This window comes from Cuculus canorus, chromosome 9 (genome assembly GCF_017976375.1).
Source record: "Cuculus canorus isolate bCucCan1 chromosome 9, bCucCan1.pri, whole genome shotgun sequence".
Taxonomy (NCBI): Eukaryota; Metazoa; Chordata; class Aves; order Cuculiformes; family Cuculidae; genus Cuculus; species Cuculus canorus.
In genome coordinates, this window is record NC_071409.1 from 12,363,463 (window position 1) to 12,376,340 (window position 12,878).

At 45.7% G+C, this 12,878-nt stretch overlaps 1 long non-coding RNA gene across 1 annotated transcript in view; it reads right to left on the reverse strand.

Annotated features, from left to right (window-relative positions):
• Positions 1-12,487, reverse strand: part of LOC128853075 (uncharacterized) — a 56,916-nt gene extending 44,429 nt beyond the window's left edge. The window contains exons 1-2 of the long non-coding RNA XR_008451311.1: positions 9,865-12,487; positions 2,243-2,365 (exon numbers count right to left, since the gene is read on the reverse strand). This is a non-coding gene — a long non-coding RNA (uncharacterized LOC128853075). The remainder of the gene's footprint in view (positions 1-2,242; positions 2,366-9,864) is intronic.
• Between the last annotated feature and the right edge of the window lie 391 nt (positions 12,488-12,878).

Consider the following 12,878-nt stretch of genomic DNA (forward strand, 5'->3'; position numbering starts at 1 on the left):
CCTCCCATCCTTGCTACCTGGGCTCATGAGTAAAACAGTGGTTTCCTTCTCTCCTGGAGGCCTTTCCCTCTTAGCCCTGGTTTGGGGAAACTGAGGCTGGAACTAATGGAATGATAACTTCTTGCAGGAGAGAAGGCTGGAAGAAGCTCTCGCCAGCAAGGGCCATCAGGGTGGATGAGCACTGTTGCCAGTTGGTTTCATGCTCTTAACAAGTGTGCATTTATCCCATTGTTGCCAGAACACCAGCCAAAGATTTTGCGTGTAGCAATGACTACCTCCTCTCTGGGGCACTCCTTGGCTCTTACAGCAGCTCTCCAGGTGATCTTCTGCTGTGGATCTTCCCAGCCTCTCTAGACCCTGTTTTTTTGTAAGCACATTCGACCTCAGCTCAGGAACTTGTGTGCTTGTTTTCACAACCAAAGAAAACCAAAAATCTCCCAGCCGCCCCTCCAGCTGTCCCACTGCAACATCAGAGTTCCTGCCATTTCCAATGGCTTTTGCTGCTGTTGGTTTGTAATTACCCCGGGATGCCATTCCAGGCATTGCTCTGACAACAGGGATTTAAGACCTTGCAAAGAGCAGAGCTGCCTGGTCTCCAAACCCTCCTACGTTTACAGCCAGCATCGTTTTCATCAATCATCTCCTGTCAGATGAAGAACTTGAGCAACCCCAATCCAAATCGGAATATGGAAGGGAGGCCTTCCCCATCCCACCCTCCCCTGTTTGAGAGCCCAGCTCGAATAAACAAAACCTGAAAGGGCGAAGGCAGCTCAAAAGGAAACTGTAAATGATCCCATCTGTGAGTCTTGGCAAATATCTCCTCCAGAAGGGGAGCATGGGGGGAGAGAAAACAAGTTGAAGGGTCTTTTTCTTTCTTTTTTTTTCCTCAGAAGGAAATACCATTGTGTTCAAACGTTGCTACTGCTTTAAATGTCATTCCAGAGCCCAGACCCGGGCTTTTCTCAGGTGCATTTCTTACTGGAGGCGATGGCAGGAGCCTTCAGAAGAGGAGGTTGCCATTCGCAGGGATAGTTAGCTGTAAAGCAGTGCTGAACACACGTGAACTGAGCTTGGGGTGGAAGAAGTAGATCAGGATGCAAAAAACATGATATGTGCAAAAGTCATATTCTATAATGATAAATGTGCTTTGTAAGACAGCAAGGCAACATCTCTGCTTGTGCTGGAGAACCTAAGCTTGCCGTGTTCCTGTTCATGACTTACAGACATGGATAAGTTCACTCCATCAGGGAGGCAACCTCTGGGTGCTCGGCTGGTTGCCTGTGCCCTCAGTGAGTGGCTGCTGGGGGCCCTGGAAAAGGCGGCTCCTGGGGTAGCAGCCAGGAGCAGCAGCAGCTACCCTTAGGCAGCAAGCTTGAAAAGGTTGCCTGTATCCAAGTTTAGAAAGTCAGGATAACCCAGGAGGTCCAGATGCCCCTTGTTCTTTCTCCATTCTTGAAGCCTGCCTGTTTTTTCCATTTTCAGGGCTACTGTATGGTCTACCCGTGCTTTCCCAGGCTGCCTTCTGGCCCAAACTGGCAGGATGGTCTAAGTACTTGATAAAGGATATTGCAATTGTATTGGCAGCCTTGGTGCATTACAAAAGCACTGGTGATCACAAAGCAGCTTTAGCTCACCAGGTTTCCAGCTCTGTTCCCCGGTCTTAAAGGATGAGGATTGTCAGTAAGGGCACTTTGCATCTTCAAAGAGCAGGAGCATTTTCAGGCTCAGTCCAGGATGCCCTGGAGATCCCAGCAATCCCGCCCTGGGGGAGCCTCAAAGCCAGGTCTGGGTTGTGGAGCAGGAGTCCACGTGTGGCACAGCCAGCCTGGCAGACATTGGAAGATGCGCTTGGGAAATGCTCTGTGCATCACCGACCGCCACATGCAACCCCTACGTGGTTTAGTCAGAGAGTCAGCTCACCAGAAACAGGTGCAGATGGCAAAATATTCCAATGCTTTTGACTAACAGTTGGCCTTCAAACACGAGTTAATATTTAATTGAGAATTCAGCTTTCATGAGTGCCAGTGAGAATGAGAGTGAGCATTTAAGACAATGTTACGTGATAGAGATTGCGAGCTGAAGCAGGGAGAAGGGACCAGTAGGTGACAGAGGGCTCAGGGGGACGACTGAGGGCTTGCTAGTCCCTGGAAAGGTTTAGCTTTAACCGAGTGATGCTTTTGTAGCTAAACAACAAGGAGGTCCTGTGACAGATTAAAGAGAGCAGTGACAGCAAAGTACTTACCACCTTCTGGAGCTCACACTGCAAGCAGCATGCTGAAACATCGGCAAATACCAGAAGAGTCACACCAATTATTTGTAGGCTTCTGCAGTAAGACTTGCAGAGCTCAACCAGCTTTGCACAACCCTGAAAGATGAGAATCTGATCACACCTCTAAAAGGCCTGATAGGAGGAAGTAATGGAATAAATATTGCATTTAGCAGAGAGCATTATATTGAGACTCAAATCCTGGTAAGGGAATCAGATTAACAGGAAATCAAGCATTTCTCTTTAAGGGATAGGGCTAGAAACCGCTGTAACAAGCCAGGAAAAGGAGAGACATGCTTAGTCCAAGGACAGATTCTTTTGTGGCTTTTTTTTGTGGCTTTTCTTGGGCACAGTTTAGGCATTTATGGGCAAAATCTGAGGCCTGTGAAATCCCGGCCTTTGATCCTGAGCAAGTCCAACCAGCTCCCACAGCTGTAAGAAGTACAAGCTCACAGAACCAGGGAGAAACTGAGGCAAACAACATCCTGGAGCACATGCTCCCTCATTTGGTGCCAGTCTCTTCCCTTCCACCCCCTGGAAGTGCCTCTCCTTCAGCTTGCCGGACACACACATGGCCCTTGTGTCCCCTGCGACACGGAGCCTGACTGTTCTGCATCCCCTTTACAAGTGCTGCAAAGCAGAAGGGGATGCCATTTCTGCACCTCTGCCTCTGCTCATTATCTAATGTGAAATAAATCCCTTTTATCTCTGCACTCATTTTCTAAGGGTAATAATCCCTTTTTGTGTGCAGCCACTTTAACTGCTTCCAAACTGAGCTGTAATTGCTGATAGTAATTAAGTTAATACATATTTACAGCCATGTAGAATTATAGAAGGTCTCCCGTAGTTTTATTTGAGGCATTTTCTTTAACCTGCTATAAAATCATTAACAAGTTGTTCAGCATTAATTGCCTCCAATGCTGATCTTGTCCCCTTGCCTCTGGACAAGTCAGGGTAGGCAGATATCTTCCCCTACCTGGCCTGGGATGGTCACTTTATCCCTGCTCCCACTTTGGCTTTAATGCACAACAGAGGTGGCCATCACTGTTTTTTTCCACGCTGTTGCTCTAGTTTTGGCAAATTCATCTCTGTGGCTGACTTTCCAAGCCATTTGCAGATAGAACTTTGCTAGTGCTTATGTACACCAAGTCCATGCATGCTGTGAGAATGGGGGATTGGGAGCCCAGAAGAGCAGGGACCTGGCAGGGCTCAGCCTTGTCCCCTGCCTGCGGATCTGCTGAGCATCACGGCAGCAATCCCCCCTCCCCAGTCCCGTGCCAGATTTTCTGTTGCTTGCATTTGTGCTTTTGTTCTTGCCAAGAGCCCCAAACCACTCAGCAAACAGCGTGTGTGGTGAGAGATCACTGCATGTAATCTCCAGGCGAATCTCCCCATTATAAGGTTGGCTAATTAACTCCGGGCTGTGGTACAGGGTCATGATGAGCTATCTGCTCCAGGAATGTCCTCCCCAAAGGGAGGCAAATATTGCTGCCAGAGCAGGGACCCCTTTCTATGGCAGAGAATCCTGATAAAGAGCTTCACTCCATTCTCCTGCTACTGCCTCCAGCTTAGGTTTTTAAAGCTAATTCTCCCCCGTGCTAATCTGGAGGTTCCATTCAGCCCAAAGCTCAACATCTGAGTCTATTTGGAAAGTGTGCAGCTGTGTCAATTTGCAAAGACAAAGGAAAGCTCCTCTGTCAACAGGTCTGGGAGCTCAGGTAGCACGAGCGAATTGAGGGCAAGAAGTCAAAGTGGTTTCACAAACCATCAGACCATACTTAAATCCCATCTAGCCCAAGAGGCTGGGACAGTGCAAGGGATAAAGGGAACACGGAGAAGTAGGCTGAACGGTAAGGGCTATGAGTCCATCAATTAGTGCTATTAAAGAAAGATAATTAGATCTGCTCCATGGAAACTCCAGAGCAGGCAGAATGCAATTCCCATTTGAGCTTATTTTAATAAAAGTTAGAAATGCCAGAATTGCTTTGTTGGCAATATTAGCAGGGCCCTTGGTGTGGGGTAGAGCAGCCACAGGGCAGCGGGGAGGGGACCACAGCCCTCCAAGGTGCAGGCAACCATCTCATGGATAATTGTGCTCGAGGGATGCAAGGTGAAAATTTTGGAAGTGAACACTTCCAGATAAAAATATCCAACTTCATTTAGAGCCTCTGCTTCTCCCGCAACTTTATATTCAGTAATTACTCTGTGCTGGAGCAGATGCTGTGGAGCTACTTAATGGTGATGTACTCTGAGCTTAGAGCAGGGCTGGGAGCAACCCTTCCCAGGGCACTGGCTTTGGAGATGTGAGGAAGGCAAGAGGCATCCTGGTGTCCTCCAAGCAAGCAGGAAGAAAACAAATCCTGGAAAGGAAGTGGGACTTCTCATGTAGACCCCTAAATCTTAGTGCCATTGGGTCAGGGAAATTCTCACTCCTGTTTCACATGGAGGAAAACTGTGTCTCAGGCAAGTCAAGTCTAAGATTTCTGAAGTCACCCTGGGGTTTAGGATGCCATAGCCCAGCCTGAGCGCTTCTTAGCCATTGGCAGTCAAGGACCATGACACTACAGACCGCTCAGACTGGTGGCAGACACCAGTGAGTGTTTGAATGGAGCATGGGAATTTCTGCACAGGCATTTGCAACCTTTGGAGAGTTAATGAGAAAAGAGTCATCATGCACCTAGTGTGTAAGAAGGTCTGAAGTCTCATAATTTCTAATCACCTAAACTAATTTCCTGCAATTCAGAGATCTTCAAAACAAGCTGTGTTCAAGTAAATCCATTTTGCCACTGAAACCGTCCCCATGAGCAAAACTTTTACTGTAAATAAGGGCAAGTCTCAGTCTTTCTTTAAATTTTTAAGACAAAAATATAGGACTTGGGCTCAAAAAGACTTCACCAAACCTACAACTTTGCCTGCAGGTGGGAAAGAAGTATTTCAAAGAGAAACAACTGGAATGCTGAAACCAGTCAACTCCTTGATTTTGGTATCAATCATGTACTTTTGTCACCTCCAACAGCTGGCCCTCCCTATGCCTGGAGAACAGGGAGTAAGAGTTTAACGTCAGCAAGCCCTGTTCAGAAGAAATATAGATATTGTTTATCAGGTAAATATTCTCAGTTGTGCAGTAATAAACACCATTAAATAGCTTTAACCAAAATACATATCAAATACACTCTTAGTGTAATTTTGTTCAGGAGGGAAAATGGGTGAAATCTTATGTTTGTGTTATTTCACAAGGTCCAAAATAATATTCTGCCCAGCTACTTCTTCCTTCTAATTGTCAGGGCACGTATATACAGATGTATAAAATTTGACCAGATGCTACATTTTTCTCTTACAGTCAAACATATTTATTTTGATAATGTCTGGAAATATAACACCTGTAACATTAATAAACACAGTCATCCCTTTCAAATACATTTTATACCTACTGTACATTTTTATTTTGAGATAATAAATCACACATGTAAACCTTATTAATCATTTAAACAGCCCCTTAAAACATTGCTGAAAAGATTTTCCAACTCAAACACCTTTTAAGACGCAATGACATCATGTCTGTAGGGACATTGTTACGCAGAGAAGTTTGTGAGACATTTTCCCACCATAAACTTGCTGTAATAAAGTGTGTCATTGCAGTCATTAAATGCATGTTTTCTCTTCTTACCTTCTTCCTTACTCTGGAGCTACCCATCATCAACGAGAAAGAGCGAACATGTCGTAGAAAAAATTGGGAATCTAATCATGAAGTCCACAACAGTGCAAAGTACTCATTGATTGCAACAAGTATTATCTACCAATCTGTCTTGCATTAACTCCTGGGGTACTTGGCTTCTCGTGTGTAGGCAGAACAAACACGGAGAGAAAGGGGAAGAAGAGACTTCAAATTCTACCTGGAAATGCAGAAAAACCTAAGCAAATGCTGTTGTTTTATGGAATTGAACATCCCACAAGGAACCATCCCCCACTGGAGGTCTTCCCTTATGCATCTCCTTACCTACAAGAAGATGCCGGCCCAGCTAGCAGGTTCAGTGGAGGCTTTGCCTGCTGAACAAGTGCAAAGCTATGTTTGATTAAGTTAGAAGAGAGAGCAGATGGTGAGTTTTTATCAGACGGAGGCTGCAGATGCTTGGGTAGTAGCAACTTCTGAGTGAACTGAAAGCTGTGCTAAATATGATGTTTGCAGTACCTTTCTCCTGATCCAGCAGCTAAGATTTGTGCTCAGATTTGAGCAGACCGAGATGGGCACTGCACACCCTATCCCTGTCCCATGAGCACGCACCAGCTCTTGTAGAAGCCATGGTAATTACCCTTTGGTACTCTGTGAACGCAAAACCTCAACTGTGTCATCAGTGCCTGACTCAGACCTGCTGCACGCTTGCTCCTTCATCCTGTCCCAGAGGAAGAGAAGTACATGTGCAAATGAGCCTGTTAGGGTTTGGCTGCTTCCAGAAATGTCTCTCCTGGCAGATGGTCCCTGCTGGGAAGGGCAGTGCTGTAGAGCGTGTGGTGTCCTGTGACTGGGGACACGAGTCTAGCAGTGAAATGAAAGAGCTCCTTGCAGAGCAGTTATGGTGTCTGCCTCAAAGTTCGAAGCTAGAAGATCCTCCCACATGCACAGGCAAAAATTCAGCCTAATTCAAAGCCATCAGTCCACAGAAGACAAATCTGCACAGTGCAGGGGCGTGTGTGCTGCAGACTGGTTTCAGCAGAGACTGGAGCAGAGTTTAACTTGTCTGACTCCCAAGGTTTCCAACTGCCCTCCTGCGTTAGCAAGCACGTGAAAAAGCCTAGGACAACCTCTGGTCTAGCCCAGCTACAGGCCCTATAAAAGGTCTCCTTCTCAAAAGATGCCCCAGTCAACATTAAGCCAATTAACAGGGAGACAAACACACCTGCATGATGCTAATTAGGAACCATTTCAGACACCTTACACCCCTGCCACAAAGCCCAGCAGAGGGCTGCAGCCCTGCTCCCCATGCCAGCTGCCACCACGAGCCATCCCAGCATCCGCCTTTGGGGATGGTGGCACCTCGTGTGCAGTAACCTGCATCCCTGGCTGTCTTCCTTCTCACCCAAAAAAAGTACTCAGAGCGCATACCCATCACTAAGCGAACAATTAAGCTATTAAGTAACTCAGTTAATAAATTCAGATTTTGCCCTAATACATTTCTAATGACCTTGTCTAATAAATCCAAAGCAATCTGGGAAGAATGCTTGTTGCCATATTTTAAAGGCAAAAATGATTTATGTTCGCTGAGAGGGCAAAGACAGCTGCATGTGATTTACTACTATCAGTCACTGTATCTTTCATCTCTTTAATTATTTTCTCTACAGGAGGCTTCGAAAGTGCTCTTGAAGGCTGAATGGTGGGTGTTTTTCAAGTTCAGATACTGACTGCTTAGGTCTGAACTGTTGTTTTTGCCTTCCTATTTGTGGCTTCCTAATCATGGAAGCTGCAATATAGTTTGCTTAGGTTGGACTTCACGCAACAAATTATTTTGCAAGCTTGGTACCTGATCAGTGCGACGTGCCTGAAACCGTGAAGACTTTTGACCACTGGTGATATTTTCCAGCTGGAAAGCTAGCACCAGCTACCAGCCTCCGTAAAGCTGACTGGGTGTACAACAGATTTAACTTTTGTGGTCGGACTACAGGCAGGAGGTTTGGGAGCAAGTCTGAGGGTGACTCTGGTTTTATTGGGTGAAAAGACCAACTCTTTGATCCTTCCCAGAGATGGGAGCTCGCCTGGCATTTACCACGTAGCCAAAACTGAAGACAAACCAACTGTTGGAAAGCCTGAGGCCAGGACAGGAGAAGCACAACTACATGAGGAAATTAATCTGGCTTGCAGAGGGGGGAAGGTGGGAATCACTGCTTGAAGCCCTCTCGCCTGCCCAGGGATATGGAGGGATTTCCAGAGGAACCATGTGGTGTTTGTCTCTCACATCCCAGAAACACAGGGGAGCCAAAATCCTGTCGCTCACGTCCTTTGGAAAGCCAGCCTAAAGCAGCAGGGGATGCGAATATTTATATCCTTGCTCTCTTACATACCCAAGGACTTCCTAAGATTTGAGAAAACCAGATTTAATCTTTGCTCAGCTTCCAGTCCCTAGCCAGGGCTCAAACTGTGGGAATTTTTTCTGCCAAGACCGTCTTCCAGCTATTTCCAGGTAGTTCTTAAAATGGGCCTGGCTGGGATTCAGACCGGAAAACCCATTTCTCTAAGATTTCCTGTCTGGCTTTACAAGAGGTTTGGAGAATACCAAGGAATCATCCAAAACCTCAATAAGTGCCTGACAGACTGGATGTCAGGGATATAGGATGACACATGGCTTGGTCCTCACAGAGGACCCGATATTGCCTGTCCCGAGATGGCCTCAGCTCTTGTCAGAGGCACCGAGGAAGGAGCAGCTCCAGCCCAGCTGGAGTCTCGTGGCTTGGAAAAGGGTTTGTTTTCCAGAGATTCCCATGGGCAGCAAGTGTCACAAGGGCAGGCTTGCACACGCTGCCTTACATGATATAGTCCCGGCCTCTGGCATCTCCTTTGGTTCAAATCCTCTGCACTAAACAAAACACTTGGAAAGAAACAAGGAGCTTCCAATGGATTTCTTCTTCCCCAAGTCCCCGCAGTCCCCACTCCACTCAAGCATGCATCTACTCAAATAACATGGCCCGTTTTAAGTCTCTACAGCCAGAGGAAACTCTCGGCAGCATTTTTTGGGGTCAGTTTTTCATGACTGAGATCTAGTCATGCAAACAAAGATTTATTTTTTTCTGACCAAAACAACATTAAGGAGAAAATTCTTTCCCATGACTAATGCTGGGCGGGAATTTTTCAATAGAACATTGAAGCAGGAAGTTTCAGGGAAAGGGACAGTTTGGTGCGATTTTACATGCAATTTTTCTTTTTGTTTTTAAAATGGGAAAATGCGCACTTCTGGTATTTATGATTGTCATGCAAATAAATATTACAGCCTTTACCAAGATAAGGGTGCTTTCCAATTCTGACTGCCGGCTAGCACCAGTGCTAGCACCAGTTGGGATTTTATTTGACAGCATTGTCTGTCTTACATGCTGGTTTTCAGTATGAATGAGTCTTGGTGCCTGATAATCACAATTATTCAAAACCAGTCAAAAGTTCAGCTGTCCTGTATGAAATGCCTCAAAGCTCTGGGTGTATTTAAAAAAAGATTGAATAACATCACCCAGCCAAGGGCCGAGATGCACTAACACCAGAACCTTGGCATTATCTTTGATTTGAAAGGCAGTAAGTAATAACCAGGGCCACAGCGTCTCTTCAGAGGAGCATGTTAAGGACTACACTCAACAGCCTGGCTTCTTTTCTTGCAAGTCTCCCACCTAAAGCAAGGGGAATGCAGAGGTGCCCTCCCTTCTGAGCTGCAGTAAAGGGTGAGGACCCACACCAGGAAACGAGGGGCAATATCTCACCTCAATGTAAGAGATCGCTGCTCTATTTATTCCTGTTCTTACAGGTGAAAATAAAAGCAGTAATGTGATATTTAAACAAGTTACCACCAACAAAGCTCTGAACAATTTCCAGTCAAGCTTAGAAGAGTATAGACTGTTGCTCTTACCATTTTCTGCAATGATGTTATGGTCAGAGAGGCTCATGGAAGGAGCCCAAGCCGCTGCTCTGCAGGAAACCCTTCTGAAAGCGGTCCGAAAGCCCAGCTATCCATCTGACTGTCCAAATAAAACTCAGCAACAAAGGAAATGGAATTCATTAAACTAAAATAGACATGATTTTATCCTTGTTGGCCTAACCTTGGTTCCTTGTACATTGAAACCTTCCATTTGTGGGCCCGGACATGAACAGATGAGTTATTAACTAGCCGTGGCTAATCATAGATAGCTGTATTACCTTTTCAAAAGGGGCCCATTGTCAAGGCCAGCAAGGGCCAATGTTGAGGTTTTCTGAAGTTAATCTTATTGTAAAAATCACTCAATAGAAAATACTTTTTTCCCCTTCAACTTCCACCAAAAATCAGGTTTTCTGAACACTTCCCTAAAATGTTTGCAAACTAACCAGCAAATCAGGGCAGATGTAAAATAGGATCGTCTTTCTTCGTTGTCTGAGCTGGCACTGAACAGCACGTATCAGTGAGAAGGAAATCATTAAGCCTTTAAACATTCTTTCATTTAGATGATATACAATATTGTTAATGAACACAGTTACGGGCATTTGCCTTCCCCAGCTGTATGATTCTTTTACTTAGTACCACACTTTTAATCTTCCCACAGACTTAAAGAATTGTTATCCCTCAAAGGAAGCGAGACCTCCCTCACTGATGAAGATTTAGATTGCTAATGCGTTTTGATGAGGCAGGAATGCAGCGTGGAGGAATTAAAGGAATAATAAAATAAACATTTCTACCCACAGAAAGAAGAACTTACTCGCACAAAGCACCTCTGGCTGGTTCATGGGTGGGTGCTGCCTCGGGGCCACACCAGAGCCTCAGGTCCTTCTGAAAATGCTCAGAGAGAAGTTTGTATGGCATAAGCGAGGGGAGGGGGCTAAGCTCTGGGGTGGTGGAGGCCACTGATGGTGCCTGGCTCCTGCACCCGCGTTGATTTAGCTGTGAGAGGCCAGACCTCTCCAGAAAATCTGCAAATGAAGACATGTGTGACATTAGCTAAATCTTTCTAATTAGACAGAAAAAACAAATCTGCTCCACCCCAGGCAGCTGCAGCTCCAGCCAGCATGTTACTTATTAGCTCAAATTATTATTATTATAAAAAACACTTGACTTTCTTGTTCATAAAGTAAAAAGGGATTAGTGGGGTCTCTCAGACTGCTCTCCTCAGACTAACCTCCAGCATCTCAGACAAAGGCTCAACCAGAACAGAGGCTTTCTCAGTCCAAGGACAAAACAGACCCTAAATGGCTGCAACAGAAAGTCAAAGGCAATACTTGACACAGCACTCAACTCTGTTTGCTGACTTTTCTCAACGCGTACAATAAAATTCAGCCCAAAATGTCACTGCTGCCAATTACCCAGGGCAACAGCCAAACCCTAGAGCTGGTAAATCAATGGAGACGCAAGGGAAAGCTGCATTCCCCAAACCTGAAGCAGGTGGAAGACCATAAAAGCAAGAAGCACACCAGGAAGGATTAGGGGCTGCAGAACAAAACATGCCAGAAGGGTTCCAAGTGAACCGTTCCACTTTGCCCACCACCCCTCCCAGCCTGGACTTCACCCAGGTCTGCACAAACCTGTCCCTGGGGCAGTGGCACCCCAGCCTGCTCCCATCAGGAAACTAGGGAAAAGAGAGAAAACTCATCAACGGAACAAGGATGCCAGGAAAGCCCCTCAGAAAGTCTGAGCTACAGTGGCAAGAGGATGTGGCTAGCTGGGATAAAAAAAGTCTTCTTCCCCCAGAGCAGCAAAGCTCCAGGCTGCGTGGGAAAGGACAATCAGAGCTGGTGTTGGCAATTTGATTAAAAATTATTTGATTGGCAAATCCAAGCTGCCTGGGACTTGGTAGATAACGAGCCACAGCTTTGGTGTGAAGAGGTCTCTCTAACGTTAAAGTATTTTCCTGTTAGGCAAATTGTATCACATGCAGTTCTATCTCTGCCAGCTCTGCTCACACATTGAAGCTTTTCCCAGTTTTGCAGGGTGAAATGCCGGGATAAATGGAATTCAGCAGTTTATATGGAAATGCTCGATTTGTCTGAACAGCGGTTGGTGTTTTTAATCATGCAGGCCCACAACATGTGGCTGGGTGCTCTGCAAACACAGTTCTGGGGGTACCTCTCTGGATAGAGTAGAAGTTTGGAAAATGACTGAGTGTTTGCCATGGTGGTTTTATCCGCAGTTCTTTGGTACTTAAGGGGAAAAGCTGTACCTCCCAAAGAGCCCGCAAGGGACTGCAGTATTTTGCTTCAAAAGGATCTTGGAGAGTGTGATGTTTTTCCACTCCCCTCTTGGGCTTCATGGCAAGTGTGTGGTGTCTAATGGTCCAGAGAAAATCAATTGGACACTGCATTTGAGAGATAAAGGTTGGGATTTTATTCCAAATAACCTGATGACCCCAATCTATCTCTGTCCTCAGACCTTCTGAAAGTTTGATACTCTAGTCTGCAATTAAGCCTCCACAACCAAGAACTGCAGCAGATGCTCCAGTCAAAACACCTTTATTAACTATTTATTTTTAATGCGTGTCTGGAGATACCAGCCAATATATTTAAAGGCAGACAACAGGGTTTGCCCGACTGGTATACAGTCCCATTAAGATTCAGAGTTATCTTTCACCTACTTTAAAAGTTTTCTATTTTTTATACCAATGAAACTAAAATAAACTATGCAATCCCCCAAACTTTCCTTGTGATAGTGACTCTGTGAAAAGAACTTCAGTCAAACTGTCACAGCATAAAAAAGAGAGCTTGAAATGCGAGGGGAGACAATACCATTCCACCTTTCTTTCCTGACAGAGAATGGGACTGGGATGATGCTGGGCACAGCTGGCGCTGCTCTGGGTGCAGGGGCAAACACGTAGCTTCTGTTCCCCATCCCAAAGTCTGCCCTGCCCCACTTCAGCCAAGAAGTCGTACCTGGTAGGAATGGCTGCTGCTCAGGGCAAAGCA